Below are 8,696 nucleotides of genomic sequence, written 5' to 3' on the forward strand. Positions count from 1 at the left end.
GCCAAAAGATTCAATGGTCGCCAAAAAATTTGAAAAAAAGGGGATAAATAATGGAAATGGTCAACTTCAAAAGAGGTCTCCTTTCTGTTTTATTGCAGGAATGCGATACACAACAGACTAAGGACAAGTAAGTAAACTTTTATTCTTTAGCTCATGTTATATTTTCAGTACACTATTATTTATTAATTTTTCACAAATAGTTTGTTTTTATTTTCTTTACTTAGTTTTTAGTAATTATATTTTTTAATCTTTATATTCTACAAGAATGTTTCTTCGTAAGATTAGCATGTAAGTTACCATTTTAGTTTTAAAATGAATTATAAGTTCCATTAATCCTAACAATAGAAAAATGATTTTCTATAGCTATTTAAATCAAATGCTTCTTTATTTTTTTAAAAAGTTTTTAATTTAATAATTATTTAAATTAATTTACTTACTTAGTTTAATTACCTTATTTAATTTATTAAAAAAATCGGTAGTCATTTTTTACCAGGACTATGTAATGACGGCCTCGTTTCACCTTTTGTTTCAAATAAAACTTCTGAAAAAAAATGGTATTAACATTTTCTAATTTTTTATTAGTTTATCGTATAATTTAAATTTAATAATTTTCTGATCAGAGTTTTTTAAATTAAAAACGTTTAACAATCTAAAACTCGTCTCACACTTGCTTAAGTGGAAAAACTGTCTTTCTAAGTTTGCTTTTGTTGCTTTGTAATTGCTTTTTATTAATGTTAAATATTTTTTTTTTTTTTTTTGCATGGATGGAAATACTGTAAGAAAAATCTTTTGGAAGAAAGGTCAAGATGAAAGGTAAGAACATCTCAAATCTTTATATTAAGGGTAAAATTTAGGATTAAATTTTTAATAAAATTAGGAAATTACTTTACTGTTATTGAAGTATGTTTTTTAAGACATTTTTAAATTTTTTAAATAAATAACGCATAATTTAATCTGCAAAAGCATTTTCTTAAAATGTCTTTTAAAACTTTTTTCATATTTTTGAAAAACTTATTATATTTATAACGAACGTTACATTTATATTAAACGTTACATTTATAATGAATGGTAAAAAAAAATTTTTTGGCCCATATCTTTGTGTACAAAATGTACAAGAAATTTGATTTTAGGTAAACAGAAATGCTGGAACTGTCAGGAATGAAGTAATTTTCGGCCAAAACATGAAAAAAATCTTGCAATAAACCTGAAATAAAATTCATTCTAAAATTCACGTTAACACTATGTAGCCAATGAGGTTAAAAGTAATTAAGATAAAAATCTACTTTATTATCCCATAAAAGAAATCTACTGCAACATATTTGCATTTTTTTAAATTATTTAAAATAAGAATATTTTTTTGTGGAAATAAATTTAAAGTTCTTTTTAAGTATAGAAATATTTGCAGCATAATATTTTTTCTTTCTTCATAGAATTAAGTTTTCTGTTTCTAGCTCTTTTTCCAGTTCTTGTGCAAATTTTACTATTTATCTAAACTTATTTATCTTTTTCTTAATATATTATATCATTCTCTATCTTAAGATTTATAGAGTTGTTTATTTTGAATCTCTTCCTGTTGAACTTTCACCTATTGAAATTTTATTTTTAGAAAAGCATATTTTCCGTAAAAAAAAAGTAACTTTAATTGACGGTTGAATGTACATATATTTCTGATGATTACTATGTAGTGCAAAAAATTTATCTAAATATTTTTTGAAATTATAATGGAAAAGGCAAGGAATTTTTTTTCTAAAATTAAGGGTAACCCGGACAAAAGTAATATATTGGTCTATTTTAGTATCTATAATTTGAATAGACTTCTATGTCTGTTATGCCGGATTTTTTTTCCATTCATATCTTATTCCTTTTCTAAATTTGAATTAGAGAACAAAATTTAAAAAAGAACTTATTGTATAGAAATGAGTTCTAAGCAGTTTTTTTCCCTTCAATTTAATACTTTTATTTTGTTGATTTTTAACAGTTTTTTCCATGTTCATATTCTAATTATTTTTCTTCCTTTCATGAAAAGTCCGGAAATTCCGACAGTGTGAATCAACTAGAATGGCTGAGTACTAGAACTAGAATGAACGAGAACCAACAGAAAAGGTAAGAACATGATAAAACTACATTTTAACTCAGTAGTACCCATTCTATAATTTGTGGAATCTATTTTACAAATTCATAGCAAAATTAGAAAATCTACTTCATATTCTATATGTAGAACTGCAATTTTAATAATTTCTTCGACTGTAATTTGTATTAAAATATTTTCAGATTATTAGTAAATAATTTTTATGATTTTAAAGGAAAAATTTTATAAGGAAATATATTTTTTTTTAAATCTAAAATTTTTTTAATCAAAATACCTGTTTTTGATTTTCAAAAGTACTTTCCTAAAATCTTATCTGTTTAGTCGCCTAAATTTATTACTTTCTTAAAAAAGTTTCAGCTTGTTTTTTTAAAAATTATGCCTATACTAGAATTTCTTGATTTGTTAGAGGGAAATTTCTTTTTTAGTCAAATGATTTGATTTTATCATAGCTTACATGTCATTTTAATGTAAATTTCTTTTCATAATTTTTAAATATTAAAAATTTAAAAGTAAAAATTTATTATAAAATAAATTTAAAAATTGTTGCATAGCTGTTATTAAGTGCTATGTACTGTTATAATGCTTAATATATATATTTATATATATATATATATATGTAACATAAAAAGCTTCAATTGATCTTTTTATGTTAGTTTCTTTGTTATAAAACTTCTTCCTAATTAATTATTCTATTTGAAATACTTTCTCACACTTTTAAAAGCCACATCCTGTTCTTAAATCTATTTTTGGCTCAACTATGCATTTAATTAAGAGCAGGACATTTTTCCCTTTGCTCTTGTGTGGGAAACGTTCGATCTATCTCATAAACCAATAGCAACTACTAAGATTTCCCTCTTTCCCTAAATTATGACATTTTACGGATTTTACTTTGCAAGATTTTCCCTAACATATAACCAAGGAGCCCAACTTTTCGTGGGCACTTTCACTCATTCTCATGACTGCTCTTGTCTAATAATTAATAAATAAATTTTGCACCCTCCTTCCCGACCTATGACCTGTTTTAATCCTTCCACTCGGCAACGACGTTATAAGTCGCCAGGATTTAACGGTCGGGAAGGGGTACAGTTCGTACAGTACATTAAAGATATTAAATATCTCATTTGAAAATAAATAAATCAATTTCGGAAGAGGGTACATCAAAAATATGGAATAACTTCAAATCATTTTTTCAAATGGACATTTGGTAAATAAGCAGTCAAATTCTTCTTCAACTTATGGCAATAATTAATTCATCCTGTATCTTCATCAAAAAAAAAATAATCTCTTCAATCATCAAACGTTTAGTTTATTATAAATTATACCTACGCACAGTGGAACTAAACGATCATCCGTTTTCCATGTCTATGCTGCATATTTTGTCTACGTTCCTGAGAATACTAGAAAGCTGAGCTTCAATTCCTTCCTTGGACTAAAAAGAAAAACTGCATCGAATTCCTGTTAATTAAAATGTTTTATTGAAACTATCCCTTTGAGAAAGCGTTGATTTTGCCACTCTTAAGTGCTGAGCTGGATCTTATCGTCGATGAATAATTGTTCTCACACCCACGATGGTCTACTTAAATATTCGACATTCAAAAGAAAAATAAGCTTCAATTTCTCCGTCACTATTGGTGTTAATTTACGATTCATCTTAACGAAGAAACAAATTTTTTCCCTAGCAGCTCACGTCTTTGGTTTTGGAATTGTGTTTACGGAATTTCAACGCATTCCCATCTCTGTTGTGGTTTTCAAAATATCTCGGACTAATTCGAACTTTTTCAGGTATCCTTTGAGTTAAAGTTTTTTACATTTCTCATAAATCAATTTCTTAAATGATTATGATTTTAATTTTTCCCATATTTGATGTTTCAAAGTGAAACTACTTTTTATATATTGATAATATTTACTGTTGAAATTTTTATTTCTTTAAATTTTTATTTTCAGTTAATTGATTTATTTGATTGAAAAGTGTTTCAAGAAATTATTTTCATATTGTTTTATGTGTTACAGCTTCTATGATTTTTTGGTTAGTAGAATTTATATTTCTGTTTTACTATAGGGTGTAGGGTTAAGATGAAAATGCTATTTAAATATTTTTCGCTTCGTAATGCAACTGCAATAATTTTTGAAATTGAATTTTAATATATGAATGCTATTACGGTGTGGCAAAAATTAGATCAAGAAATGTTAAAACTAATGCAAATAGTTTGGAAAAATGAATAAAATACTTGTTAGAATTTAAATTGAAGTACAACCAGACATTAATGCTTTAGTTTAACGTTGGTAAATAGTTCATAGCTCAGTTCTAGCTCAGACATTTCCATAGACAAACAACATAAAGATAGGAAAATGATCAAACAAAAATTGAAAAGTATTAGTAACCAAATTCACTTCAAAAACACGTAAGAAATAGAAATGAAAATATTTGAATTCCCTAACAATTGTGACAAATTAAATTATCAATTAAGATCTCTGCACAAAAATTACTTTAAAAAAATATCCGAGCTAAAAAAAAATTTAAAAAAAAAAAAAAATTTATGTCCAAAAAGAAAGAATGAAAGATATAAATGAAAAAAAAAAATAAAAGGTAATTTGCAAATAAACCAAACTTGCACTTCAGATTAAAAATAAGGAAAATAGCTAGATCAGTCAAAAATTAAAAACTGATTTACCTTAATACCATATTAAATTTGAAAGCTTTGTTTTGGATTTCAATTAGTGATAAATTGTGTTAAACGGGTTGTAATGTAAAATCTGAGAAGACTGATCACCTTTTCTGATTATAAAAGCAATTTGTCTGTACACATATTTCCTGAAATCCGGGTTAATAATTGCAATAGAAATACCAAGAAAGAAAATAAAAGTACAAATAAATAAATATAAAGAAAGTGAAAAGAAAGTAGAAAGAAAAATAAGAGAGAAAAGGAGAAGAAAAAATGTTACAAAAGGCAAATTTTGGACATAAAAAAAAAAAAAAAAAAAAAAAAAAATTTCAAGTATTTTGCTATTAAAGTGACAAAAAATGAAAGGTAAATAAAGTGAAATAAAGACAATACTGAAGTATTGGTCTTCAGAATAACAACCACTGTGAGATTTTTTATTTTATTTTGTTTTCAAACAAGGTAAACAATACTCAAATCTAATTTCAGATTGAAATTTTTCCTGTATAACTTTTTTTTGTATTTTGTGTTTTACATTTTAAATTACACATTTTTAACAAATTTTTAGAAATTTTTGTCATCATGATTGAAGAGTTAACTTAAATAGTTTTTATTATGAAGAATACTTCTTATAGTGAAAAAGCTGTGTTGTGATCTTTAAACAAAATATTTTTGAAACTGAAAAAATTGTTAAGTCAAAAAAACTGTTGAAAATGAAAATTTTAAATTTGCTGATGATGCTACTACAGGTTTTTGATTGTGTTAAAATTTTTACCATGAAAATATATGAAAATGTTTTATAATTCAAATTACTATTATATATTGTTAAAATTACAAATTTGATTATCTTAAAAGTGCTTCAATCAGAGGGAAGATTTTGCAAATGGAAAATTTTTTAAAATTATGGATTGTACATTATTGGCGAGGGGGGATGTAACATAAAAAGCTTCAATTGATCTTTTTATGTTAGTTTCTTTGTTATAAAACTTCTTCCTAATTAATTATTCTATTTGAAATACTTTCTCACACTTTTAAAAGCCACATCCTGTTCTTAAATCTATTTTTGGCTCAACTATGCATTTAATTAAGAGCAGGACATTTTTCCCTTTGCTCTTGTGTGGGAAACGTTCGATCTATCTCATAAACCAATAGCAACTACTAAGATTTCCCTCTTTCCCTAAATTATGACATTTTACGGATTTTACTTTGCAAGATTTTCCCTAACATATAACCAAGGAGCGCAACTTTTCATGTGCACTCTTACTCACTCTCATGACTGCTCTTGTCTAATAATTAATAAATAAATTTTGTACCCTCCTTCCCGACCTATGACCTGTTTTAATCCTTCCACTCGGCAACGACGTTATATATATATATATATATATATATATATATATATATATATATATATATATATATATATATATATATATATATATATATATATATATATATATATATATATATATATATATATATATATTTCACTGGTTTTCAACTTTTTTTTTCAACTGGTTCTCTTCAAATTAAAATTTTTTATGTATAAAAAAATTTAAATATTTTAAAAAACCGTTTAGTTTAAACCAACCTATCTTGATGGCATAAAATTTATATTCTTTGGTTAGTTTGTAAATTCATTACAAATGTAGAAAATCATTCCTCTTTATCGCATATTTTAATAACTTATGCTTATGCTTATGACTTTTAATACTTAATGGAGTATAGTTTTGAAGGATCATATATTTTTTTAATTGATAGAAATTTTAATCAAATAACATATTTTCAGATTTTAAAAGTACTATCTTAAAAAAATTTTCTTATATTTTTTACATGTTTAAAAACCTTTAGTTTGTTTATTTCCTTGAGGTTAAAATTTCTTTTAATTAAATAATTTAATTTTATATAAACTTAAAATATTTTCACATATTAAAGTAAAAAATTCGTTCATAGTTCTTAATCGTAAAAAAGTTAAATTTTGTTTAAATAATAAAAATATTAACATTACATAACATATTAATAGCTACAAACTATTTTGGTGAGAATGTATTCTTTCTAATTTAAAAAATATTAAAGTTTTGCTATCAAATTCTTTATTTAAAATGCATTTTTATGTTCAATTATTAAACAGATTGATCTGTAGTTACAAAATGCAATATATAAGCATTGTTAAGCGATATATACCGCTTCAATTAGTTTTCTAACTTATGCATTGGAAGCATAAGGTTGGGAAGCATTTTAAAAATTAATAGTTTATAACAGGTGAGTTTACAGTAATGAAGTTTGGTCACCACTTTTAACATTTTTAAAGTCAATCATAGTTCTCTCTATTTTTAAACTAATTAATTGTTTCATAATACTGTAAAGAGAAGTTTTATCCAGGTTGTTTCGTTAATTCATAGGATATTATTCATAGCTGTTTTAATATTTGATGCTGCAATTTTTTCAATCCAAATGAATCCGCTACTTTACACATTTGCAATAGATGTTACAAAGTACAATGGAATTTTATAAAATTAATACTTAGTTTTATTACAAGCTGGAATATTCATTTTGTGCTGTTATTACCTTTTGTTACAATCAGCTAAAATTTATTTTTGTGACAATCAATGCTCGCTAGTAAATAATAAAAAAAACCAGGTGGTTTGAGCAACTTTATTAAATTCTATAACGTATGATATTTATAAGAGAAAAACTAAATTGTTGAAAATTATTGGATAGAATTTTTCTTCGAATATTTCCCTGGGATCAATAAAAGTATTTTTTAATTGTTAGAATTAATTGATATTATAACTTAACCCAGAATTAAAATGCGTCAAAAATTAATTAGATATTTTGTTTCTGTACATATTATTTAATAAATCTGTTGTAAAATAAATTGGTTACTTTTTTGCAGGAAAACTAGATTCATTCTGAAATAGGATGTTATAAAGAAGTTATTGTACACTTATGTACTTGTTTGTATTTTGATTTGTTATATTGAAATAAAATAATATTCTTTTCTTAAGGTCCTGTTTTATTTTAAATTTTATGCATTTTATTCATATTGAAATTCCAGCTTTATTTATTTCAAATCATAGAAATTGATGTGTTATTTACAGGTACCCAGTATATATATATATTTAAAAATATTTATGATATGTCTTGTTTATCTATTATTGAATATGAATAATATTGAATGGAAAGTTAGCCAATATTAAATATGAATAATATTGAAAATAAGAATAATGACTGGGCTGTGGCTTTGTTTCTATCAAGAAAAGTTAATTGTAGGTTTAATATACATAATTATTTTCATTTTTTTTCATAACTTAAATAACTTATACATTAAGTCGCAATATGTTTTATCTTAGAATAAAATTTTTATTTAATTTTACCTCATAATGTGTAAAAAAATGTGAACACTCAATTAAACACACAATGTTTTTATATGATTCTACTTTTAACTTATTGCATTTATAATTGATTAAAATGAAATAGAAAAGAAATTTATTTTATTATGTAAGAAGATTCATTGGATGATAATTTATTATAAATTAAACAATTTTTTCCACCATTTCGCTTTTTATATTAGCATAAAATTTTTTGCATGTAATGGCAGTTATTGTTTTATTACAATATAAAAAGTTAAAATACAATAAATTACTAGAGCTGATATCAGCAGAGTAAGAGAAAACAATTTATGTTCCTTAAATAAGAATTATTATCAACAACATGCAGCAAAAAGTCTTTGAAATTTAAGGAGAGCTCTAATAAATAAGTAAGTGACAAAAAAATTGCCGCGACACCTAACATAAAGGTGTGATACCGGCAAGGATGGCATTAAAGTTTTCTATCGAACCAAGTGTGAGGTGAGTTAAGGGTGGTATATCAGCAAATAAGTTCGCCTAAACATCTGATATAAAGGTGTGATACCGGCAAGGACGGCATTAAAACTTTCTATTGAACCG

General features: G+C 24.6%; 1 long non-coding RNA gene across 1 annotated transcript; it reads left to right on the forward strand.

Moving 5' to 3' along the window:
• Positions 1-238: 238 nt before the first annotated feature.
• LOC147805184 (uncharacterized) lies at positions 239-7,753 on the forward strand. Its single transcript, XR_015429471.1, has 3 exons — positions 239-813; positions 2,027-2,103; positions 7,643-7,753. It is a non-coding gene; the product is annotated as an uncharacterized LOC147805184 (long non-coding RNA).
• The last annotated feature ends 943 nt before the right edge of the window (positions 7,754-8,696 follow it).

This window comes from Parasteatoda tepidariorum, chromosome 9 (genome assembly GCF_982258835.1).
Source record: "Parasteatoda tepidariorum strain Cologne lab strain chromosome 9, Ptep-v5.0, whole genome shotgun sequence".
In the NCBI taxonomy this organism is placed as follows: Eukaryota; Metazoa; Arthropoda; class Arachnida; order Araneae; family Theridiidae; genus Parasteatoda; species Parasteatoda tepidariorum.